The 26,604-nt window shown below is 43.5% G+C and overlaps 1 protein-coding gene across 2 annotated transcripts in view; it reads right to left on the bottom strand.

Moving 5' to 3' along the window:
* Positions 1-26,604, bottom strand: part of C1QTNF7 (C1q and TNF related 7) — a 127,875-nt gene that overhangs the window by 76,575 nt on the left and 24,696 nt on the right. Inside the window, exon 1 of one of the 2 annotated variants that reach the window (XM_061420870.1) lies at positions 3,036-3,333. The exons of the other annotated variant lie outside the window; for it this stretch is intronic. The gene's annotated coding sequence lies outside the window, so the exon portion shown is untranslated. Of the gene's footprint in view, positions 1-3,035; positions 3,334-26,604 lie in introns of those variants that run through there. 2 annotated transcript variants of the gene reach the window in all.

Genomic DNA, 26,604 nt, shown 5'->3' with positions numbered 1-26,604 from the left:
TCCTGGGTGTTCATTGGAAGGACTGATGCTGAAGCTGAAACTCCAATACTTTGGCCACCTGATGAGAAGAGCTGACTCATTTGAAAAGACCCTGATGCTGGGAAAGATTGAGGGCAGGAGGAGAAGGGGACGACAGAGGATGAGATGGTTGGATGGCATCACCGACTCAATGGACAGTGGACTCCGGGAGTTGGTGATGGACAGGGAGGCCTGGCGTGCTGCGGTTCATGGGGTCACAAAGAGTCGGACATGACTGAGTGACTGAGCTGAACTGAACTGAACTGAAATGCTCAATAAATATTTGTGGCTTGAATGGACCACAATGGAGAGGAAAGGAACCCCTGGTCATTGAGCACCTACTATGCTGGGTTCTATGCTGAGATGTTTATGTCTGTTGTACACTCTTGAGAGGATACACACCAGCGAGTCTTGGCATTAGAAAGTGGTGAAGCCAGAATACAAAGCCAGGGATATGTCGCTCCACACCCTGAAGTTTGCCATCACCAGAAATCATTTTCAATGTTCAGTGGTTCCTGTTCTCCCATGCCCTGTGCGGCCTCTTTCTGAGGCCTCTGAAGCGCACAGACTGGGTTATGACACCCCTCTGTTGTTGGCTTGTGTCTTTCTGCGCTGCCTTAGTCTCCAGAGGAATCGATCTGATGATACTTTATTCAGCACAGTAAACATTCTATGTTGCTGGTTCTCTGTGTAAAGCTGATTGAATCATTTTCTCATATTATGGACACAGCTCATGCTACTCGAATATGGTGGTGAATTCCACCAAGTGGTACTGACTTGTACTGACAAAAAGCCTCCAAAGGGAAAGAAGTGTATCTTCTGCTAATCATCGGAGACTGATGCAATCAGAGGGGCTGATGACAAGCAGTTCAGATGGTCACGGCTTAGAAGGTGACGTGTGCCAAGAGATGAGGAAAACACTGGGACAGAAACAAGACAGTAAATAACTCTGAAATAACATTGCTTCTGACCACAGGGTAATCCATAAATTTGAATGGGGAAAAGAGCTCTCGTGTCCTTAACAGAACTTTTCACCTTCTTCAGGTGAAGTTTGTATGAGATGTGGTGATCCATTTTTGTCCAGTTTACAAAACATGTTGAGGACAGCAACTGAGATTTGATGCACATCCAAACCCTCCGAAGAACTATTAACACAGGGACCCGGGACCTGCTTTAGTTAATAGGACCTGCTTTAGTTAATACTAACTAAAGGGCCTATTAGTTAGCAGAGAGGGCCTTCTAGAGGATAACCATCACCATCCTTCACTGGGCTTCCCTGGTGGCTCAGCTGGTAAAGAATCTGCCTGCAATGCAGGAGACCTGGGTTCGATCCCTGGGTTGGGAAGATCCCCTGGAAGAGGGATCTATCTACCCCAGTATCCTTGCCTGTAGAATCCCATGGACAGAGGAGCCTGGCGGGCTACAATCCATGGGGTCACAAAGGTCTGGACACAACTGAGCGACTGAACAACAACAGAACAGTGGCTTATGTATGACAGATGAAAACATGACTTCCGTTAATTCTCAAGCTTCACATGAACGCTGCTAATTAATTAATCAGTTAGGGTTAGTCGCTCAGTCATGCCCGACTCTTTGCAACCCCATGGACCATTGCCTGCCAGGTTTTTCTGTCAATGGAATTTTCCAAGCAAGAATATGGGGGTGGGTTGCCATTCCCTTCTCCAGGGGATCTTCCTTTGATCCAGGTGTAAAACTTGGGTTTCCCACTGTCATTACCTTTATTTTATGGACAGGACATCGAGGCACAGAGGAGTTAGATAACTGACACTGGGTCACACAGAGGCTAACTGGGGACAAGTTGCCAAGTGCTCTGGTTCCAAACACACCGCTTTTCACCAGAGCCACCTGCTCCACAGACCACGAGACACATGGCAAGCAGCGTGCCAAACGCAGGGCAAAGGCTCAGTACATGGTTCCCCATATTTGAAGAATTTCCTTTCACATTCCAAGCGTGCAGCCTTCCATCTCACGACTCCCTGCACCACATGTGTTCCCGCAGCCATGGGGTTCTTGATGAGGGACCCTGGAAAAGGACACGAGGTCCCGGAGAAAGCCGGGGGGACTCATGGCACAGAAGTCCATCAGAACAGAGCTATTTCTTTTAAAAGAACTACATGCTGGCAATGACTTCCCAGATCTTAACCACAGTCTGATTGAAAATACTCATAAAAGACACATGCTCTAGGGCCATGTGTTATTTATGAAACTACGTGATCCATTCATGCAAATACCATTTATACAAACCCATAGTTTTACCAACACCATCTAGATATTTACATTCGTATATTGCAATGAATGTATTATCTCCCCTACAGCCGCGTGCAGGGACAGGCACATTTATTTAATAAAATAAATAATAATGCATTTAATATTAATTTTAGTAATAAAAGTAAATACACAAATAAAAGTAAATAAATCAGTACCCTTAGCCCAAGATAAACTGAGGGGGGTATCGGCTCAGTGGTAGAGCATTTGACTGCAAACATAAATTGAGCTCACAGTTTATACGGCCACAAGGCAATCTCCACAGGAGAAGAAGAACGCTAATGTTTCCTTTCTCCTGTACTCGAAAGCCTACAACACAAAGGGAACACCTTTCACTCGAATTATTTAGGCTCAGAGGCAGTGACAATTTTGTGTTCCTGGGCAGGCAATGGAGCCCCTTCCATTCGTTCCACAAGTGCACACATGCATCTCACACTCCTCTTGTTTGTGGATCTATAACCATGAGGGAGGGTGTCTACCCAGTCAGGGCTTTTTGCAAAATAAACCCAGCAAAGCCGGTTCTGACAACTTTTGCTTACTTTCTTCTGTTCCGCAGGAGCAGCCCTCAGAGGAGATGTGTCATTGAGTAAGTCTGGGTCAGTAAACACCCCCTCACCCTCAGAGTAGAGCAGAGAAAGAGGAATACCCGCGCGAGCCAAAAAAGACTCATCTCTGGGAGAAAAAAGCCTACAGTTGTTCATTTCAATCTCAAGAGCGGACGCTGTACTTACATCCCTCGCAAGACCTTCCGGCAGCCGGTGTCTTTGAACTCTACTGCACACAGATGTGGAACTTTCCTGTGAAATCCTCTTCCCGTTGGCAGTGAGGAGGACGCATAGCTCTTTGGGGCTTTAGATTGATAAGTAATTTCCTGGTTTATTTCCAAAGCATCTTCCCAGACTTTGAGCAGAGGCAGAGGGGGAGAGAGACCAGCCAGCCCCACACAATGAGGAGATGCCGTGGCCTACACAGACCTCCCAATGGTTTGACTGAGCCTGAAAGAAGGGTTTGTGAACCTCACAAACAAAAACAAATCTCCTCCTCTCTCCGTTGGCTCACTCCCCGAATCGCACTTGAGAAATAGCACAGAGTCCGGACGATATTTGCTCTACAATGCAAAATTCAAGTGAAACGGTGTCTCATGTTTCTTGCTGGGGAAAAACCAGGGGCACCTTTGACAGGTCTTCAGGGCGGGTGGTGACTGTTTTCTCACGAACCTCTTTAGAGATTGCTCTTGGAGACCAGGCCACCCAGCCCTTTCGGTTTACAGAGGCAGGAGATCAAGTCGGGGGGTAACAAGTCTAAACTAGGACCACACAGGTGGTGAGGGGATGGATTGGAACCAAAGGACTTCCTGGTGGTCAAACCAGAGCTCTGTCCCCTGTTTGGAGGTGAAGACAGACACAAAGGTTTGAAATCTGGCTCTTGATGTTTACTATGAGACTCCATGGACTGTAGCCCACCAGACTCCTCTGACTATGGAATCCTCCAGGCAAGAATATTGGAGTGATTAGCAATTCACTTCTCCAGGGGATCTTCCCAACACAGGGATCAAACCTGGGTCTCCCACATTGCAGGCAGATTCTTTACCTTCAAAGCCACCATGGAGACTGGAGAATCTGTCTGGAGAATTCCATGAACAGGGGAGCCTGGCAGGCTACAGTCCACAGGGTCTTGAAGAGTCAGACACCACTGAATGACCAGCGTTTTCACTTTTTTTCACTTTCTTGATGTTTAGCACACGTCACTGGATACTTCTGTCCTTAGTTCTTCTGTGTCTCAGTTTTCCCAGCTATAAAATGGGGATCCTAATAACAGCTCTCCCTGCTTGGTCATATGTTGGTCTGGCGAAAAGTTTTGTTCAGGTTTTTCTATAACATCTTACAGAAAAATCTGAATGAACCTTTTGGTCAACCCAGTAGTATGGTGATCACTGTGAATAAGCTTCATCAAGGAAGAAAGCAATTACACTGTATGATGGATTTTTACCAACCTGGCTCACATTACATGCTTCTCTTCTTGTGATGCTCATGTTCCACCAAAATTACTTTTTGTGCTAGAAGAAGTCATCGAGTGACTTGGAGGGAGGAGAATATAGGTTGGAAAATGGGATGGAGCATGGAGAAAACTTTCGATTCAGAAAATCAGGTCAAGATCAGACGACAAGGTGGAGCAAAGTTTAACATTTGCCGTGGAAACGACACTGGTTCTGAAATCAGAAAAGCAGGGCCTGGCCACTGCCTATACACTTGCCAGCCAGGGGTGGTGGTGGTGGTGGTTTAGTTGCTAAGTTATGTCTGACCCTTTACGACCACATGGATTGTAGCCTGCCAGGCTCCTCTGTCCATGGAATTTCCCAGGAAAGAATACTGGGAATGGGTTGCCATTTCCTTCTTGGGGGGATCTTCTCAACCCAGGGATCCAACCCACACATCCTGCTTGGTAGGCAGATTCTTTACCAGCAAGCCACCCTGGAAGCCATATTAGCCAATGGAACCTCATTTAAATATTCCAAACCATAGTTCCATCCCTGAGGACAGGATACCTCTCTGCCGTGCTCACCTCTGTAGGCTGTGGTGAGATTCAAATGAGGTCCTCACTGAGCTGCTACATGTCAGCCTGTGCAGGCTTTGAAATTGGAAAGCAGTGTTTGCCAGCATCCAACACAGCACTTTACAGAGAACACCTTGACAATGGTGTGGTCCTGCAGTCACGTCCCATTCATCTGTGGGATCAGTTCACACTTCTTAGTGCCTGGGATCCCGGGTCCTTGACTTTTTGTTTTTCTCCTTTTAAGGAGCATATTTCTCCTTTCCCCCCATCGTCCCATCTCTTGATGCTTGTTTCTCCATGCTGGCCACTACTTGTTTCCTTAGAGTCTAAGTGTCTTTCCATTTCACATGCAACAGTAAGAATAAAAACAAGGAGAAAACATTTCTGCTCAACCACATAGGAAAGCATCATCTGTAATCTTGACCCAGATTAGGTCTTTATTTTGGAAGTCATCATATCCAAATACCAAATGAATTGAGGCTTCCTTTGTGGCTCAGCTGGTAAAGAATCTGCTTGCAATGCGGGAGACCTGGGTTTGATCCCTGGATTTGGAAGATCCCCTGGAGACAGGAAAGGCTACCCACTCCAGTATTCTGGCCTGGAGAATTCCATGAACATACAGTCATGGGGTTGAAAAGAGTAGGACACGACTGAGTGACCTTCACTTTCATGTTTACCTTTGAAAATGCTCAAGCCTGAAGCCAGCTCAAGTTTAATGGCTACACTCACTTCTTTTGCCCTTTCATAAATCCATTCGTTGGATGTCATTGCAGTTATGATTTGCACTTGATGATCTGTTAAGAGCAAGTTTCTAATGGAGACTTGTTTTAGTTGGCTTTGGCTGCCATAACAAAATTTCATAGGCTAGTGGCTTCAACAACAGAATTTAAAACTATTTTCTTTATTAATTTATTTTTGGCTCCACGGGGTTTTCGTTGCTGTGTGCTGGCTTTCTCTAGCTGTGACAAGCATGGCCTGCTCTCTAGTTGCAATGCATGGGCTTCTCGTTGGGGTGGCTTCTCTTGTTACAGAGCCTGGGCTTTGAGTGTACTGGCTTCAGCAGCTGTGGTGCTCAAGCTTAGTTGCTCCGAGGCATTTGGGATCTTTCCAGTCTAGGGATCGAACCTGTGTCCCCTGCATTGGCAGGTGGACTCTTAACTCTGGACTACACGGGAAGTCCAGCAACTGACAATGTCAATAGACAATTGACATTCCAGCTCAAGAGGCTGGAAACTTGAGATCAAGGTGCCTGCGTGGTCAGGTTCTCATGGGAACCCAACCATAGTTGAAGATGGCTGCCTCTTCCTGTGTCTGCTCACAAAGGAGAAACCTTTCTCTCTCTTTCTCTTTTATAAGGCCATGGTACTTTTGGATCAGCCCCCCTATCCAGCCCTTATGACCTCATTTAACCTTAATTACCCCCTAAAGACCTATCTCTAGATACACCAGATACAGCCACATTGGAGGTTAGGGCTTCAGTGTGTAAATTGCAAGGCAGGGGGTATATTTAGTGCATATGGAACCTGGAGAAAGTGAGAGAAGAGAGCGAACATTTAATGAATCCTTACTGGTGAGAAATGAAATATTTCAAGAAATAAAATATTTCCTGCCATATCAGTAAACAAGGATGTCACCATCATCAGAGGGAGCTGGTGAGCCCTGAGGGAACTCAGGATGCCAAGATACAGGATACTGGCCCCAGATAACTGAGGTGAATATCCAAGGAATGATTTCAGTGAGTCCAGACTCCTGCATCTTCCCATACATAGAAAAGCACTAAATTCTTTAACTTGACATATCTGGTTTCAGATTAATCAAAGGTATCTTTGGATGTTTCCAACTATTTACTCTTTGTTGCAAAACTCTTATATGTCCTAACTCCTCCCCTCACCTCCTCAGAGCAGTTTCTCAGAGCTGTCTGAAACAGTGTCTCCTGGGCTTCAGTTTTCATTTTGTCCCACATAAAGCTTAACTTGCAACTCTCACATTGTACAAGTTTTTTCAGCACTGGATACAGTGTCCTGCTTATTTCTATTCTCAGTCAACCCTCACAACTATGTCAGAGCACCTTTTCCAAGGTCACAAAGCTAAGAAGCTGGCCGTGTCCAAGTGTGAACTCTGGTAACCAAAGCCCTGCTCTTTCCATGACACATTCTGCCTCCATCTCCTTTTCTCTCCTTGATTCAGAGCCATGAACCTCCATTTCTCCTTCTTGCTAGTTCCCAGCTCAGTTGCCTAGAAAGATGACATTGCCACCCACAGCACTCTGTGAAGGACAACAGTGGAGAGGCAGCTCTGAGGATTCCCTTGGGGTCCCCATGGAGTTTAGACTGACAGCTCTGGAAAGCCTGCCCAGAAGGTTCTCGCTCTTTCTTCTCAGCCTCCTTTATGTTGATACTGGCTGCACCAGGTCTTAGTTGGTGGATGCAGGATCCAGTTCCCTGACCAGGGATTGAACCTGTCCTCTGCACTGAGAGTGCAGAGGCTTAAATACTGGACCACCAGGGAAGTCCCTAGATTGATACATTTTTTCCTCATCATTTCAAAGTCAACTTGTGTTCCTCCCTCAGGGACGCTTTCTTTGACTTGCCCTTCACCTGCCTTCAGTTCAGTTCGGTTCAGTCGCTCAGTCGTGTCCGACTGTTTGTGACCCCATGAATCGCAGCACACCAGGCCTCCCTGGCTATCACCAACTCCCGGAGTTCACTCAGACTCACGTCCATTGAGTCAGTGATGTCATCCAGCCATCTCATCCTCTGTCGTCCCCTTCTCCTCCTGCCCCCAATCCCTCCCAGCATCAGAGTTTTTTCCAATGAGTCAACTCTTCGCATGAGGTACTGGAGTTTCAGCTTTAGCATCATTCCTTCCAAAGAAATCCCAGGGCTGATCTCCTTCAGAATGGACTGGTTGGATCTCCTTGCAGTCCAAGGGACTCTCAAGAGTCTTCTCCAACACTACAGTTCAAAAGCATCAGTTCTTCAGCACTCAGCTTTCTTCACAGTTCAACTCTCACATCCATACATGACCACTGGAAAAACCATAGCCTTGACTAGACGGATCTTTGTTGGCAAAGTAATGTCTCTGCTTTTCAATATGCTATCTAGGTTGGTCATAACTTTTCTTCCAAGGAGCAAGCGTCTTTTAATTTCATGGCTGCAGTCACCGTCCGCAGTGATTTTGGAGCCCAAAAAATAAAGTTTGCCTTAGCTCTCCCTTACTCTCTCTTATATATTATCCTAAATTGCCCTTTCATGGTTTTTTTCCTTTTGTAAAACTTCATAAATGTTGCTTCATAGATGTAGTAGTTCTAAGATAATCTGAAGTTTGTCTTCCTACTGGTCTGTAAAGTCCCTGAGAGCAGCAAGGTTTTGCCCCCTGAAATATCTGTGGCCATCAGAACACTGACATGAAGACCTACAGGGGAGGAAAAGGTGACTCAAGGAAAGTTAATGGTAGAAATAAGCTACCAGATTCATTTACAGTTGTGTGAGGGGCATAAATATGCCTGAGAGAGAGCTCCTTCTAACTGGGACCTTTATTAAGTCCTCTGCCTACCACCAACTTTATTCTTCTCCTTTTTATTTTGCATGGGGATGCTAGATTTGGCTGACCAAGGATTAAGTCCTTAGAGCAGGGACAGGCGGCTGAGGAACAGATCTTGGTGTGCTGGTCAACTCTGGAATTTCCCAAGGGCAGCACGTCTGGGGATGCCTGTTTATATCTTATCAGACTCAGTCTCTTTCAGGAAAAGGAGGAAGCAATATCTTGGTGGAACAGAGTATGAAGAGGCACAGGGCCCCCCAGGAGAAATTTGTAACAGCTAAAGAAGCCATATATACCAAGACATGAAAAGATGGTGCTTTTTCTTTAGAGAACTACGAAATGCACACTTTTACTGGTGAGTTGCATGGAAATGTGATAATGCAAATGAAGGAGTTAGATGAATATTCAGTGTTTTCATTTTATCTATTTCTATTTCAGCATGGTTTGGTGGGTGAATAAAAGCGTTCATGTGGAATTGTTTTATAAACTGGAAAAATCCTATGAAAACTTGCTTACTATAAATTCTTTTGGGTGAAGATACCTTAGAAGAGATACCAAGAAACTATGCTGGGAACTTGAATTATTTATGAATTTATTTTATTTATAAACTGAAAATTTTGTCTAATTTCCTTTTTCTAATCCCCTTTGCAAAGACTAGATTGTAAATCTATGGATCTGTGGTATCTGTTATTATAAATATCAGTGGTCTGGGATGCGTGCTTTCAGCTTGGCATCATCTACCCCTGGACCTCTCTACTCATACAGCAGCGTGGCTTCTTAGCAATCCTGCCCTTCTGGGTTTCCAGCACAACAGCATGTTCTTTCTCCAAGCTGGTTCCACAGCCCCCTTGCAAAAAAATGTTTTTTATTTAGAAATAATTATACACAAATCAGTGTATGTACTATAACTAACATACTGTGTAATAATCAATGTTATGATAAATAACTAATGTAAAGCAATCATTTACAATGATGATTTTAATTCAGAGGAAGTTAGGGAAAAAGCTGCATAAAAACCCAAATAAAACAAAAACTAGCCTCCCTCAATAGGGACATCTTGCGTGCATACGTGATCAATTGCTGAGTCATGTCTTACCCTTTGCAACCTTGTAGCCCACCAGGTTCCTCTGTCCATGGGGATTCTCCGGCAAGAATACTGGAGTGGGTTGCCATGCCCTCCTCCAGGGGATCTTCCAAACCCAGGGATTGAACCTGCAGCTCCTGCATCTCCTGCATTGCAGGTGGATTCTTTACCCACTGAGCCACGTGGGAAGCCCAAGGACGTCATACATCACTGTAATAGGATATCACAACTGGAAATTGGCATCAGTGCAATATTCACCAGACTACAGAACATTTTCAGAGCATAGTTTTTCTCATGGATTCGTTTCCATATTGCATGAAAGTGAAAGTGGAGTCGCTCAGTTGTGTCCGACTCTTTGTGACCCCATGGACTGTAGCCTGCCAGGCTCCTCCGTCCATGGGATTTTCCAGGCAAGAATACTGGAGTGGTTTGCCATTTCCTTCTCTAGGAGATCTTCCCAACCCAGGGATTGAACCTGGGTCTCCCGAGTTGTAGGCAGATGCTTTACCGTTTGAGCCACCAGTGAAATTTGACCCTACATATATATTCTCTACAGTCTTCCAGTGATTGTTTAAGACTTGAGTTTCTCATCCTAAATTCCTACCTGGAGTGATTTTTCCCAATTGGTTGTGATTGGTTTGATGGATAATTTTCTGGTGTTATTTCATATTTAAAGCCTTGTGGTTAAGTTTTATTTCTTACATTCCATTATGTTTATTCATTTAGTCAACTAAAATGTTGTTCCTTGGAGTACCACCTCACACTGGTCAGAATGGCCATAATTAAAAAGTCTACAAATAACAAACACTGGATAGGGTGTGGGAAAAGGCAATGCTCCTACGCTTTTGGTGGGAATGCACGTTGGTGCAGCCACTGTGGAAAACTGTAGAGAGGTCCTCAGAAAACTAAAAATATGGTCTAGCAACCCCACTTCTTGCATGTGTCCATACAAAACTATAAATCTAAAAGATACACGCACCCTTATATTCATAGCATCTCTGTTCACTATATATATATATATATGTGAAACTGAACCACTTTACTATACACCAGAAATTAATATATTTTTAATTGATTAATTTTTTAATTGGAGGATAATTGCTGTACAATGTAGTGTTTGTTTCATTTTATAACAATGTGAGTCAGTTATATACATATAATTATATCCCCTCCCTCTTGAACCTCCCTCCCGCCCCACCATTTCACCCCTCTAGGTCATCACAGAGCACCAGGCTGGGCTCCCTGTAACACAACCTTGCAAAGTAACCATACTCCAGAAAAAGGTATTGCTCAATGGTAGTTTTTACTGCCTGTTTTTCTATCCATTGTCTTTGCCCAGTAATTGTCACATTACGTCATTTACTGCAATGCATTTTTAGCTCCTAAATAGCTGAGAAAAGAAGAGAAGTGAAAGGCAAAGGAGAAAAGAATGGATAGGCCCATTTGAATGCAGAGTTCAAAGAATAGCAAGGAGAGATAAGAAAGCCTTCTTAAGTGGACGCTGCTGTGCACGAGCCCTAATGAACTGCATTGGCTACATCATCTTATTCTAACTAATTTAAAAAGTAAAATTGTAGGAAAATGTTTTGTAAATAAATGGTACGAGTGGTACTACATAATGACAACAATTGTGAAAGTGATGTGAAGCCTGTTATCTGGAAAACCCAAATGTAGTGGAAGTCCCAAGGCTATGATCCTGATCTGTAGGTGGAAGCCCTGTCACAAGGGACCATTTGGATTTGCTTCCAAAATTGGAGTTAATTCTTTAGAACCTCAGCACTTTAATAAGGGCAACAAAACTCTCATTCCTTGCCAAAGTTTAATTGAGAAGGCTCTGTTTTCCCCAATGATAGCTCTCCTTCAAAGACTAGACTGCTTTCTTCCTAAGCTTACTTTTAAGATTTTGATTGAAGACATTCAAATGCAGGCCTGGCTTCAAAGCATATTTTGTAACCAAGAAGGATTTCCTGTTTTACATTGCTTAATTAATGATAATATTGATTTGAAAGAAGAAAGAGTTTCCAAATCTCAGCAATTTCCATTAGTGGTAGATGTAACCCCTGTGTAAACAGATAAACCAAATTGTCCCTTGAAAGAATTCAATCTCAAGCTCCTTATTTCACAAGTGTCACCCTCTGCTTTGCTTTGCTTCCCCCACCCCTGGTTTTTTCATTCTTCACATCCAGCATCCTGACCATGCTGTCTAAGCCAGTCCACGGTAAGTGCACATGCACTTCTTGTCCTAATCAACAGTGAAGTTTCCACTTAGTGGATTAACCACAATAAATGTATTTACCGAGGCTGGCGTGTTTCAGTCAAACAACACAGCAGCTCCTTTGAAGATCAGAAGCAAAATCTAAATCACATGTTATTTGAAAGGTGACTATATTGCCAAACAAGAAAGGAAAAGAAAAAGCAGAAAATAAGAGATAGAAGGGAGGAAGATCAGAAAGAAGGAAGATGGGAAAAAGGAAAGAAAGAAAGGGAAGAGGAAAGGGGGAAAGAAAAGCACTAAAAGAAAATGAAGAAAGCAGAAGGGGAAGGCAAAGAAAAGGGGGCAGATCCTCTAACTTTAAATAAAATTTAAAGTTGCATTTTTCCATGGGACTATCTACCTACAGTTTCGATGGTTTTGGATGTACCACGCACATCATTCTTCTATTGATGCAAGAAACTAATAAACTGACCTAACAGGGCTTCCCTGGTGGCTCAGACGGTAAAGAATTTGCCTACAGTGCAGGAGACCATCTGCAATTCAGGAGACCATCTGCAATTCAGGAGACCATCTGTAATGCAGGAGACTCAGGTTCGAGCCCTGGGTCAGGAAGATCCCCTGGAGGAGGGCATGGCAACTCACTCCAGTATTCTTGCTTGGAAAATTCCATGGACAGGGGAACCTGGTGGGCTACAGTCCATGGAGTTCCAAAGAGTTGAACACGACTGAGTGAGTGAGCATGCATGCATGCAGGCCGTATTCCACTGTGTAGTACCAACAAGACCTCAACTGCAGCTAAGATTTATACTTTACAAGTGCCATCTTGGAGCAGGGTGACCAGCTGTGCAGGTTTTCCTGGGACTATAGAGATTCCCCAGATGTGGGATTTTCTGTTTTAAACCAAGCATAGTCTAGATGAACTGAGATGTTTTGCCTGGGCCTGAGGAATTTTCCAGGGTGTGAAATTTAGAGTGTTAATACCAAGAAAGTCCTGGGCAAATTGAGAAAAGTTGGTCACTTTGTCTTGTGTCTCTGACTATAGTGTAGGAAACTCTCCAGTTAATTTTAGCACGTCTTCTGCTTGCCAGCGTCTGTACTAAGTGCTGTACATACTTTCTTCCCCTGCCTGCCTAGCACTCCAGTGTTCTTTGGGAGCTGCTTCCCTATCTTCTGTGGCTCTAATAGGCTTCGTGTATGGGTCCCTTTGCTCCTGTCATCTCTCTGGAAGTGAGAAAGCCAACCAAGCTGGACCAAGCCTAGTAGTTGGCACCAGACACAATGGAAATGTTGATTAGTTGAGGGTCAAACACGTCACACAAGAAAGACAACCTTTGGGAGAGAACAGTTCTTTTTGCTTCTGGTGAAGACTATCTTTGGTCATCCTGCCCATCATGTATGACAAAGTCAACAGATGTGAAGGAAGTGGAGCAGCAGAAAGAATGGGGATACAGAGCATCCTTTGATGCTTTGATGAGCATCCTCTGAGGCCCTGGATCCTGCCATGCCTGAAGCTGACACCATTCCTAGATTGTCCAATTTTATGAGCTAAGTCCATTCTGAAGGAGATCAGCCCTGGGATTTCTTTGGAAGGAATGATGCTGAAGCTGAAACTCCAGTACTTTGGCCACCTCATGCAAAGAGCTGACTCATTGGAAAAGACTCTGATGCTGGGAGGGATTGGGGGCAGGAGGAGAAGGGGACGACAGAAGATGAGATGGCTGGATGGCATCACTGACTCGATGGACATGATTCTGCGTGAACTTTCGGAGTTGGTGATGGACAGGGAGGCCTGGCGTGCTGCGATTCATGGAGTCGCAAAGAGTCAGACATGACTGAGTGACTGAACTGAACTGAATTGAATGCATTCTCTCCTCTTTTAAAGACATTCTAGCTTTATTGATGTATAATTGACCAATAAAATCAAAAGACATTTACAGTGTACACTTTGGTGATTTGATATATATTTCCTTTTCAAAAGCTAGTCTGAGTCGGCTGCCTGTAGCATATAACAGTAGAGTTGTGACTCATAAACTTACAGGGACTTAGTCTTCTATTCTGGACTCGGTCTTGTGACATAGGTATAGGATGAACCATATGAGATCATGAATATTTGACTTCTCTTGACTTCAAATATGGCAAATTCACTTGGTTCAATTTAAGTATTTTCATTTTGAAGATAAGGAAAAAACTCAGTGGTGGTAAGTAGTATGCCTCCTGTTGCATATTTATTCTATAGCAGACCTGGAATCAAATCCAAGTCTGTTTGATTCTAAGTACATGAATACATTTCCAGTTGTTTATGCTGCCAGACAAAAAGAAATCTCTTGAGAGCTGCCCTTTGCTACCTAACAAATGCCTTGAAAAGATGCTGTGTTATGACTCATACCCCGTGCGTATGAAGCTGTATGTGGTGCCAAACACCTACTTGCTGCGTCCCAAATTCGTTTCACTGAATGTATTGTAAAGAGAGGCCAGATACCTAAATGTATCAAGAAAGATAGAAATCCCATACTACACTGGTGTGACTTTACATTCTGATATGGATAAAGCTCCAGGAGACCACATATCAGATTTCCAAATTTACTCCAGCTTTGGTTTTCACTGACAATCAAGAGACACAATTTTTGACAAAGGAAAAATTCTTTACCCATTCTACAGAGGTTGCTTAATTGCTTCCCATAATGCAAACCTAACGCATCTGTCATGCATTCGTCAGTGAGATAAGCATTCTGGTTATTTTCTTTTATTGTAGGCACCCTATGTGTTTGCCTGCTGATACAACAGAATGATGCTTGCCCGGAAAATGTTTCTTTCCATCGTGGTGTTCTGCATGCTCTCAAAACCTCCAAGTAGGATTTGGAGAAGCTCCTGTGTCACTTTTTAGCATTTACTATATGTGAGGTTATCACAATTCAGGATTGTCTGTTAATTTTAACAAATTCTAGAAAACAAACCTTGTTAGAGCATGGATGCTATTCTATAGTACCTGTCTTTGACATTACCTGCTGATCATCTTTTTTGCAAGAATTTTCCTCCCTCACTACCTGCTTCTTCCCAGGTGGCACTAGTGGTAAAGAATCCACCTGCCAACACAAGAGATGCAAGTGATGCGGGTTGGATTCCTGGGCCAGGAAGATCCCCTGGAGGAGGGACTGCCCACCCACTCCAATATTTTTGCCTGGAAAATTCCATTGACTGAGGAACCGAGCAGGTTACAGTCCATGGGGCCGCAAAGAGTCAGACACGACTGAGTGATGGTATGCACTCCCTGGCTGTGAGCTGCCGTCATCAGCTACTGCAACTATAATGCTGAAGCATGGTAAGCAACCTCAAAGCAAGCCTTTCTTTTTCTCATCACGGCAGGTTTGAAACGCCCAAGCTCACGCAGCTGGCAAACGATGAAGCTGAGATTCACTTGTTTAACAGATAACATTGAACTCCTACTAAGTGCCAATCAGAAGATGCTGATTAAAAATCCAACCAAAGGCTATTTATGTCTTAGCTGATGAAGTTACAAGTGAAAACAATATCATGACAGCTCTGGAGAGAAAATTCAAAAGCAAGACTATATCAAGCAGGAAAAGATCTGACATGATCCAATAAAGTCAGCAGTGCGGTGTTTGCCAGAAGCTGGGGATATGGACACACTGGCCAGAGCAGCAGCCCGAGTTAGATCATAGCAAGAACAATTAGGCAATGCAAATATTAAAGCACTCCAAGAGAAAGCTGGTACTACGTTTCTAATTTCATTTGCCAAAGAGGGCAAAGAGAAGGGGAATGTCTGAAATCATTTTTGGGTGTCTTTTCTGAGCCAGGCATTGTCACATGAGAAAAATTCACATGGAGATCTTCTGAGGAAAAGGCATGTCATTTCACACTTTACACCTCTCTGGATATCATTTTCAAATATCTTCAAATATCATTTGCATATTCTAATGCAAGAATAACGTTCTTTCTTAGCATTGTGTTGTTGTTCAGTTGCTACATCGTGTCTGACTCTTTGTGACCCCGTGGACTGCAGCACACCAGGCTTTCCTGTCCTTCACTATCTCCTGGAGTTTGCTCAGATTCATGTGCATTGAGTCAGTGATGCTACGCAACCATCCCATCCTGTGGCCCCCTTCTCCTCTTGCCTTCAGTCTTTCCCAGCATCAGGGTCTTTTCCAGTGAGCTGGCTCTCGGCATCAGGTGGCCAGAGTATTGGAGCCTCAGCATCAGCGTTGTCTTAGTTTGTGTCTAACATGCTGCAGATCTCCGATCAATGGTCGTCCTCCTGGCAAACTCTTAGTTGATTCCCAGTGTCGATTTCGCTATTCACTTTTACTAACGGAGGCCTTGTCTGTTTGGGGCAGGCAATGGCACCCAGTAATACCCATCTTCCCAGACTCATGTGACCCACTCAGCAGGAACAATGATGCATAAGCAGGGGTTGATGGAAGAGGTTGCCAGGAAACCTCCTAAAGGAGAAAGACAGCTGGTGCCACCTGTTCAGATTTTGCTCTTTGCATTTTGCCTTCACGCAGAAGGCAGTCATGACACGGATGTAGACTTGACATTTTGTGATTGTGATAAAGAGTTCCATAGGCCAAGATGGAAGAGCAGAAAGGCAGTAGGACCTGGGTCTCTGACGACCTTGGGAAGCCATTGTACCAACCTTTGACTGCATAACTCCAAACTCACTTCTGTTTAAAAGAGGAGAACCATAAGCAATCCACTGTTGAGTCAGGTCACTGAAGCTGCATTTCTGCTACGTGAAATCAAACATTTTCTAATGGCCCAGCTTTTCTGCCCCTCCTCGTCCTGTTCTGAATATGGACAACCTTCACATTTGTGTATCGTACTTCATGGTTGCAAAAGATGTGGCCTCTCTTTGAACAAACTTTCTGGAATAGCTCATTTTTCTTTCTAGATGAGGCATTATTTGGCTGCCAGTATAACAGAATTATGCTTGAAAGAAAACAGCGATTAAACACGTCTTTTAAAACCAGCCATCCAATACACAATTACGATACCCTACAAAAACAGCTCCAACCTGACTAAATGACTGTGCTGAGCTTGGTTTTTCCAACCATGGCAACATTAGAGAAAACAGGAAAAAAAATCAGAATTTAAAATAAAATAGGACATCCAATGGAACTGATATAAGCCAAGAATTCATGAGGCTTCTTTTGAGACTTGCACTACTATAACTTCAGCAGTGAAATTTGCTAGAATAAAACCAAAGACTTTCAGGGCAGAGAATCCAGGTTCAAATCCCCACTGAGTCACTTACCAGCTGTAGAATTTGATAGAAGCCTTTTGCTTGTGGCTCAGCTAGTAAAGAATCCGCCTGCAATGTGGGCAGATTGGGAAGATCCTGGGTTGGGAAGATCCCCTGGAGAAGGGAAAAGCTACCACTCCAGTATTCTGGCCTGGAGAATTCCATCGACTGTATAGTTCATGGGGTCACAAAGAGTCGGACACAGCTGAGCGACTGTCACATTCACTTTTCATCCGCTTAGGGTTTAGTTTTCTGCATGGCAAAATTGTGATGATAATAATGATGACAACAGCAACAACAAAAATACCTCCATAAAGAATTGATATAAAAGAAAGGGGAAATATGTGAAAGGATCTGTATGTACTAAAATATGACGCAAACTTTCTTGCTACTGAGAGGTGAAAAGATGTATTAAGTGTGGAATAGCACCAAAATTGTCTAGCTGCCTTCTGGCATGGATGCAAGGTCTAGAGGTGTGAAGCTGAGATGCTGAAGGATATATGGAGTGTAGATTCTCTGTTGAATGTGAGCAGTGCAGGTAGGTCTTTCATGGTTATAATTAAATTTTTCTTGCAAACATAGGCATCAATTATTAATGTCAGTAGGGAAAGGAAGGGAGAAAACGATCATCTTTGAGCACTTATTATGGCACTTTGGTGGGGCTTCCCTGATGGCTCAAGCTATAAGGAATCTGGCTGCCAATGCAGGAGACACAGGAGACTTGGGTTTGATCACTGGGTTGGAAAGATTTCCTGGAGGAGGAAATGGTAATCCACTCCAGTATTCTTTTTTTTAAAAATTAATTTATTTTAATTGTAAGTTAACTAGTTTACAATACTGTGGTGTTTTTTGCCACACATTGACATGAATCAGCCATGGGTGTATGTGTATCCCCCATCCTGAACCTCCCTCCCACCTCCCTTCCCATCCCATCCCTCAGGGTCATCCCAGTGCACCAGCCCTGAGTGCCCTGTCTCAGGCATCGAACCTGGACTGGCGATCTATTTGGCATATGGTAATATACATGTTTCAATGCTATTCTCTCAAATCATCCCACCCTCGCTCTCTCCCACAGAGTCCAAAAGTCTGTTCTTTATATCTGTGTCTCTTTTGCTGTCTTGCATATAGGGTCATTGTTACCATCTTTCTAAATTCTATATATATGTGTTAATATACTTTATTGGTGTTTTTCTTTCTGATTTACTTCACTCTGTATAATAGGCTCCAGTTTCATCCACCTCATTAGAACTGATTCAAACATTTTCTTTTTAATAGCTGAGTAATACTCCATTGTGTATATGTACCACAGCTTTCTTATCCATTCATCTGCTGATGGACATCTAGGTTGCTTCCATGTCCTGGCTATTATAAACAGTGCTGCGATGAACATTGGGGTACACGTGTCTCTTTCAATTCTGGTTTCCTCAGTGTGTATGTCCAGCAGTGGGATTGCTGGGTCGTATGGCAGTTCTATTTCCAGTTTTTTAAGGAATCTCCACACTGTTCTCCATAGTGGCTGTACTAGTTTACATTCCCACCAACAGTGTAAGAAGGTTCCCTTTTTTCCACACCCTCTCCAGCATTTATTGTTTGACTTTTTGATAGCAGCCATTCTGACAGGCGTGAGACGGTACCTCATAGTGGTTTTGATTTGCATTTCTCTGATAATGAAGGATGTTGAGCATCTTTTCATGTGTTTGTTAGCCATCTGCATGTCTTCTTTGGAGAAATGTCTGTTTAGTTCCTTGGCCCTTTTTTTGATTGGGTCATTTATTTTTCTGGTATTGAGCTGCATGCGCTGCCTGTATATTTTTGGGATTAATTTTTTGTCAGTTGCTTCATTTGCTATTATTTTCTCCCATTCTGAAGGCTGTCTTTTCACCTTCTAGTTTCTTTTGTTGTGCAAAAGCTTTTAAGTTTAATTAGGTCCCATTTGTTTATTTTTGCTTTTATTTCCATTACTCGGGGAAGTGGGTCATAGAGGATCCTGCTGTGCTTTCTGTCAGAGCCACTCCAGTGTTCTTGTGTGGAGAATCGCATGGGCAGTGGAGCCTGGTCGGCCGTGGTCCATGGTGTTGCAGAGTCGACATGACTAAAGTGGTTGAGCGCACAGCGACACACACACACCGGCCTCTGGTATTTTACAAATATGATCTCCTATAATTAACTGGAGATGTGAAGCTGCATCTACAAATCCTCCGAGGACGTTTATTTTTAATTAATTTTCATTGGCATATAGTTGCTTTACAAGGCTGTTAGTTTCTGCTCTACAGTGAAGTGAATTAGTTATGCATAGATCCCCTTTGTTTTAGATTTCCTTCCCATTTAGGTCACCGCAGAGCACTGACTAGAGTTCCGTGTGCTGTAGGCTAGGTTCTCCTTAGTACAGAGCTTTCACATTTACAAAAATGGAGTTCTCCTGGATGCAAAGTTGGTGGGATAGCTTGACTAAGACACAAGGTTCAGGGATGTGGACACAGGTAAGGAGGTCTGGGTCTGGACCAGGCTTAGGTGAAATGTCTGGGATCTGAAGTGAGCTTATTAGTCACTCATGGAAAGATGAGCACCTCCTTAACCTTGGATTAAGCCCTGCTCATCTGGAGGAAAAGAAGGGAAAAGAGTTTCTAGCCATAGAGACCTGTTCCATCAACTTTCCATACACCTCTAGGCAATAATGGGTACAAACATTTGCTGGGTGGCTGGCACTGTGCTGAATACTTTAAATTATTAAGTCACTTATCTCTTCAACAACCCTGTGAGGTGGGTATGATGATTATCCCCATTTTTCAGATGAGAAAACTGAGGAACAGAGAGGTTAAATGACTTGCCCCAATCACCCAGTTGGATTGGAATCAAGGCAGCCTGACTCTGGGGGCCCTGCCTTTCATGATGATGTTATTTTACCTCTTCAGGAGAGAAATAAAGTAGAACATATGTCAGACAGCTGTGCTGTGGATCTTGAGGCCTCTGCTCCTTCAGTCAGTTCAGTTCAGTCCCTCAGTCATGTCCGACTTTTTGCGACCACATGAATCACATTACTCCAGGCCTCCCTGTCCATCACCAACTCCCGGAGTTCACTCAAACTCATGTCCATCGAGTTGGTGATGCCATCCAACCATCTCATCCTCTGTCGTCCCCTTCTCCTCCTGCCCCCAATCCCTCCTAGAATCAGGGTCTTTTCCAATGAGTCAACTCTTCACATGAGGTGGCCAAAGTATTGGAGTTTCAGCTTTAGCATCAGTCCTTCCAATGAACACCCAGGACTGATCTCCTTCAGAATGGACTGGTTGGATCTCCTTGCAGTCCAAGGGACTCTCAAGAGTCTTCTCCAACACTGGTGCACTGGGATGACCCAGAGGGATGGTATGGGGAGGGAGGTGGGAGGGGGGTTCAGGATGGGGAACACGTGTACACCTGTGGCAGATTCATGTTGATGTATGGCAAAATCAATACAATATTGTAAGTAATTAGCCTCCAATTAAAATAAATAAATTTATATTTAAAAAAAGCATCAATTCTTCAGTGCTCAGCTTTCTTCACAATCCAACTTTCACATCCATACATGACTATTGGAAAAACCATAGCCTTGACTAGATGGACCTTTGTTGGCAAAGTAATGTCTCTGCTTTTCAATATGCTGTCTAGGTTGGTCATAACTTTCCTTCCAAGGAGTACTGCTACTGCTACTGCTAAGTCGCTTCAGTCGTGTCCGACTCTGTGTGACCCCAGAGACGGCAGCCCACCAGGCTCCCCCGTACCTGGGATTCTCCAGGCAAGAACACTGGAGTGGGTTGCCATTTCCTTCTCCAATGCATGAAAGTGAAAAGTGAAAGGGAAGTCACTCAGTCGTGTCCGACTCTTCATGACCCCATGGACTGCAGCCCACCAGGCTCCTCAGTCCATGGGATTTTCCAGGCAAGAGTACTGGAGTGGGGTGCCATTGCCTTCTCCGAAGGAGTAAACGTCTTTTAATTTCATGGCTGCAATCACCATCTGCAGTGATTTTAGAGCCCAGAAAAATAAAGTCTGACACTGTTTCCACTGTTTCCCCATCTATTTCCCATGAAGGGATGGGACCAGAAGCAAAAAGTTCATGTGTTTTCTTGGTGAAATAAAGGCTGAAGATTGCTCAGCAATCCTTTCAGCATTTCAGTGAATTAAAATGTAACCCACAACACAGCAAAGTTTCTCTTTATTCTAATGGGAGATTTAGGGATTTGAGAAGGCATCTGGAATTTATTTATGCTATTTGGGTTTTGAAATTCAATACTAACTTCTTATAATGAAAAGAGACAAAGAAGTCAGAGTGGGCCAGATCAGTGAAATGTGGCACACAGGACATAGGCTTGAGAGCTAGACTTCAGTGTCTGGGTGAAATATGGCTCCACATACCCTGGACCATTTGCCTTTAAAAGGAAAAAATCCACATTTTAAAGATCATTTTAACTCTCTGTATATATGTCAATGGAATGGACTGTATGTTAGGGCTTTCTTTCTCTTCCAGATAACACTATAGATGCTCAAGTATTAATAATTCACTTGCCAATGCTGAGATTGAATATGGCACCAAAATAATCAGAAAAATATCGCATTGACTATCTCAGTTTTTCATTCTGATCCAGAGGATCAGCAATGTGGGTTTCAGAGTCAGGCAGCCAGGATTGGTTTTGCCAGTAGTAAAATATTTGGGTAATCTCGTCAAAGACAGAAAGCTCAAGTGTTAGTCGCTCAGTAATATCTGACTCTTTGAGCCCCCGTGGACTGTAGGCTGCCCAGCTCCTCTGTCCATGAGGATTCTCCAGGCAAGAATACTGGCATGAGTAGCCTTTTTGTTCTCCAAGGGATCTTCTTGACCCAGGGATCAAACCCAGGTCTCTTTGCAGGCAGATTCTTTACCATCTGAGCCATCAGGGAAGCCCCGTCTCCCCAGACCGGTTGGGGGAGACGGGGAATAGAGGATATCTCAAAACAGAAGGTATAAGGTGGAAAGCAGGGATAAAAATTGGACATAATTTAAGTGGTTCATTATAGTCAATGTGGAAAGTATCAATACTTGTAAGGCCAGGTAGTTTATGGAAACTGAGAGGTAAGATCATAAGAAGTCTTATGTCCCAAGCCAGATGTTTGGACCTTTTTCTGAAAGTAACAGGGAACTACCCAGGTGTTGTTTTAATTGCAGTCTTTTGGAACAATGAACAGAATTGTTTTTCCTTATTATGAATGTAATAAAATAGTGTAGGAAGAAATGAAGAAAGGAAATACTTTGAATTTTGAGAGCTTTTACTAAATTCCTGGGAATGTTTTCCTTTCTTATAGATGGATGTTTTAATAACATGTAACCAGATTATAACCACTCTTTTACAATCTTTTGTATTACAATTATATAAATACCTATGTAAGTCAATGTAGATTTATTCATATTGTCATTTTAATGGTTGTATGGATATGCCATAATTTCTTTAATATTGTTCTATTCTTGGCTGTTTCCATATATTGGGATAATAAAGATTCCTGTAATGAACATCTTTTCATAACTAAGTTTTACCTTATTTAAAATTTTGTGTGTGTGTGTGTATTTTTGATCCTGCTGCATGGCTTGTGGGATTTTAGTTCGCTGATCAGGGATTGAACCTGCCCCTTAGCAATGAAAGTGCAGAGTCCTAACTACTGGACTGCAGGGAATCCCCTATAACTAAATTTTAGCACATGTCCATAATAATTTCCTTAGACTCCCAAGGTGGCTCAGTGGTAAAGAACCTGCCTGCCAGTGCAGGAGATGCGAGAGACCTGGGTACAATCTCTGGGTTAGGAAGATTCCCTGGAGTAGGAAATGGCAACCCATCCCAGTATTGTTGCCTGAAAAATCCCATGGACAGAGGAGCCTGGTGGGCTACAGTCCATGAGGTTGCAGAAGGGTCAACCTCAGCTTAGTGATTGAACATATACATTTCCTTAGTATAATTTCCTTAGTATAAATTTCAAGACGTGGAATAGTGTGCTTATTTTGAAAAGTTTCACATAGACTGCCATGGTACTCATCAGTGAAGCTGTGTAAAGTAACAACTTTAACAGCAGAGTTTAGGCTACTCATTTCACTCTAGAGCCTAAGCAGGACATGGCAGTTGATTTCTGATAGATTAGACACACTGTTCAAAGAAAACAACAGAGAGGATGAAACTGGAGTAACTGGGAGAAATGGGGATGCCAACAGGGGGAAAGTGCATCTTGAAAGGGAACTGGTTGTATCTTCAGATGGTTGAGACACCACCGTGTAGAAGGAGGCTTGGCTCCATCCTATGTAGTTCTCAAGGACAGAACTAGTTAGTAAAAGTGAAACTGTGAATTGCTCAGTCGTGTCTGATTCTTTGTGACCCCATGAACTGTAGCCCGCCAGCCTCCTCTGTCCATAAAATTCTCCAGGCAAGGATACCGAAGTGGGTTGCCATTTACTTCTCCAGGGGATATTCCCGAGCCAGGTATCAAACCTGGGTCTCCTGCATTGCAGGTAGATTCTTTACCTTCTGAGCCACCAGAACTAGGATCGATTTGTAGAAGTTCCAGGGAGAGAGTCTGCCTTAATAGGAAGAAGTTTTTTTCAAAACCAATTTCATGCTAAAATAAACTAGGGGCTGATGTAGTATCTTGCTAAGATGTCACAGGGATAATTTCATTTGGTGTCTGTGTCCTTTCAAGGAAAACAACAACAAAAACCAATTCTACAATGCAAACATTGTATCTTTTATAATCTCCATGATGTCCTCCAGGCTAGTTAGTACTCATAGGTCTTAAAAACAAATTGAGTTGTTAGAAATTGACCAGAGTCTTGCCAGGCTGAGTTTAAATGCAAGTGGAAAGTGTGTGAATAACTTTTAGATACAGTCAATACTCATTATCTATGAATTCCTCATTTGCAAATTCACTTACTTGCTGATATTTGTTTGCAACTCGCAAATCAATACCCAGAGTGCTTTCCTGGCCATTTTCGGACACGCACAAAACTGCAAAGTATCTGAGTCACCTGACATGCGTGTTCCCTGCTGAGGTCAGCTCTCACACTGTAAACGAGTGTGTGTGTTACAGTCTGTGTGCTGCCGCGCTCTTTGGTTTTTGTTGGTGATTTTGCTGTTTAAAATAGCCCCCAAGCAGAGGAGCGCGGTCTGGTGGCTCCTGAATGCAGGAAGGCTGTGATATGCCTTACGGGGAAAACATGTGTGTTAGGTAACCATCTTTCAGGCATGAGTTACAGCTCTGTGGCTGTGCACCCAGTGCTAATGATTCAACAATATGTATCAAATAAATTGTCTTTAAACAGAAACACATGTCACACCGGGGTATGTGTAGGTCAATTGCTGAAAATGCTATGACCAGAGGCTTGCAAGAACCTAACTCTGTTTTTTCCCCAAGGAGCAATGTACTTGCTAATTCAGTCTTTGGAATGACCTGAAATAAACACAGCTACTGTGAACAGCAAGAATTGACTATACCGTGTTCACAAAAGACAGACTGCTTTTGTTCATAGAACCCAGCTCTCAGATGCCTGGTCACCCACTTCAGCCCCAAAGCCCTGATGATTCAGAGGAGAGCTGGCTGTCCAAGTGGAATACCTGAGGCTTTTAAGAGGGTCCAGACCACCCTCTGGTGGTCTGCCAGACCTTGATGAAGGAGGCCAAACCCAACCAGGTCAGGCCTCAGCGACAGCCCAAGTCTAGTGACATTGCTCTTTACTGTGATGGAGGGCTTTGAGGTGGCATAGTGGTAAAGAATCCGCCTGCCAATGCAGGAGATGCAAGAGATGTGGGTTTGATCCCTGGGTCGAGAAGAGTCCCTGGAGAAGAGAATGGCAACCCTCTCCAATATTCCTGCCTAGAGAATCCCATGGACAGAGGAGCCTGACAGGCAGAAGTCCATGGGGTTGCAAAGAGTTGGACAGTTAGATACTCTCTGTCCTCCAGTAGTCACGACCTATGTTTTCCTCATATTTTATCCCCCTTAACACAGAGCACGGTTTTGAGTGACGTGAAAATCTTTCTGGATGGGGAGCAGAGTGAACCTTAATGGAGCCTTAAAAATAACTGCTGTGAAAAGACCAAAACTTTAATTTGAAAAGATGCATGCCCCCCGGTGTTCATAGCAGCACTATCTACAGTAGCTAAGACACGAAGCAACCTAAGTGTCCATCAACAGATGAATGGATAAAGAATATGGGATACATATACAAAATGGAGTACTACCCAGCCATAACAAAGCAGGAAATAATGCTGCTTGCAGCAACATGGATGCACCTTGAGATTATCATGTTAAGTGAATGTCAGACAAAGGAAGACAAATATCATATACCGTTACTTATTTGTGGAATCTAAAAAAAATGATATGAATGGATTTATTTACAGAACAGAAACAGACTCACAGACGGAGGAAACAAACTTATGATTACCAAAGGGAAAAGGGGTGAAGGATAAGTTAGGAAGGATAAATTAGGAGTTTAGGATTAACAGATACATGCTACTACGTATAAAACAGATGAACAACAAGGACCTGCTCTATGGAACAGGGGACTATATTCAATATCTTGTGGTAGCCTGGGATGGAAAGGAATCTGAAAAAGAACGCTTTGCTCTACCCCCGAAACTAACACAGCATTGTAAATCAGCTATGATGCTGCTAAGTCGCTTCAGTCGTGTCTGACTCCTAGCGACCCCATGGGCCACTGGAGTGGGGTGCCATTGCCTTCTCCAAATCAGCGATACTTCAGTTATTAAAAATAACTGTGTTCACTTGTTGAACATTAAAGAGATTGAGAGCTGGATGACGGGCTTTGGTGAAAGCCTTGCTGCCAACCTCTCACCCACTAGACCTCCCTGCAGACCTGTAACTAAAGGGTTAATGTCTGGCACAGCAAGGGGCTTCCGTACCCAGCTCCAACCTGCTGACTGCGGAGCCCTGTGCACCATCTCAGTTAATCTCCACCGCTGCTTTCTGCATTGCCCTTCTTATCCACGTTTCTTTGATGAGAAAAGTAAGATTTAGAGAAGGTGCGAAAGGTGTCTAAACACACAACTAGCATGTGGCAGAGCTGGGATTTGCGCTTAACCATTTGCAATCAGCTGATCCATGTCTGCAAACTGGCAGCCAAGTTTGAGCCACAGCTTTGTTTGGGGTTTTACAGATGATCTGAATTAGTTATTATTTTTACATTTGGGAGCAAATTGAGTGTGACTGAGAAGTTGGTACCCTGTTTGGGCTGGGCATGGAAGCTCTGGTTTTCAGGTCTTCCCTCAGCCCCCTGCATTCATTTGTATTCCCTGCCTGGCCTTGGAGGGAGACACGTGCTGACCTCTCTAGTCAGCCCCTTACTTTGTAATGCTGTCATCTGTATTGTTTCATCTGATCTTCATGCTTTTATGACTGTTCTGCAGCCAAATGAATTTGCCCAAAATCAGATGTCTAAGTGAACTGAGATGCAATCTTCTCCAGGCTTTTCTCCCATACCGTTTTCTTGTATTTTTACAACCTGTAAGATGCATAGATCCACTCAGCCCCCTCAAGCAAGGCTTAATTAGGATGTTCCTAGTACAAGGGTCTCTGGAGATACCTCTGAGAAAAGCAAGAATTCAGTGGTGCGGACGAGAGCAGGGCTGCAGTGAA

Source organism: Bos javanicus, chromosome 6 (genome assembly GCF_032452875.1).
Source record: "Bos javanicus breed banteng chromosome 6, ARS-OSU_banteng_1.0, whole genome shotgun sequence".
Taxonomy (NCBI): Eukaryota; Metazoa; Chordata; class Mammalia; order Artiodactyla; family Bovidae; genus Bos; species Bos javanicus.
Note: the sequence above shows the minus strand (reverse complement) of the source record. Positions and strands in the feature narration are given on the sequence as shown.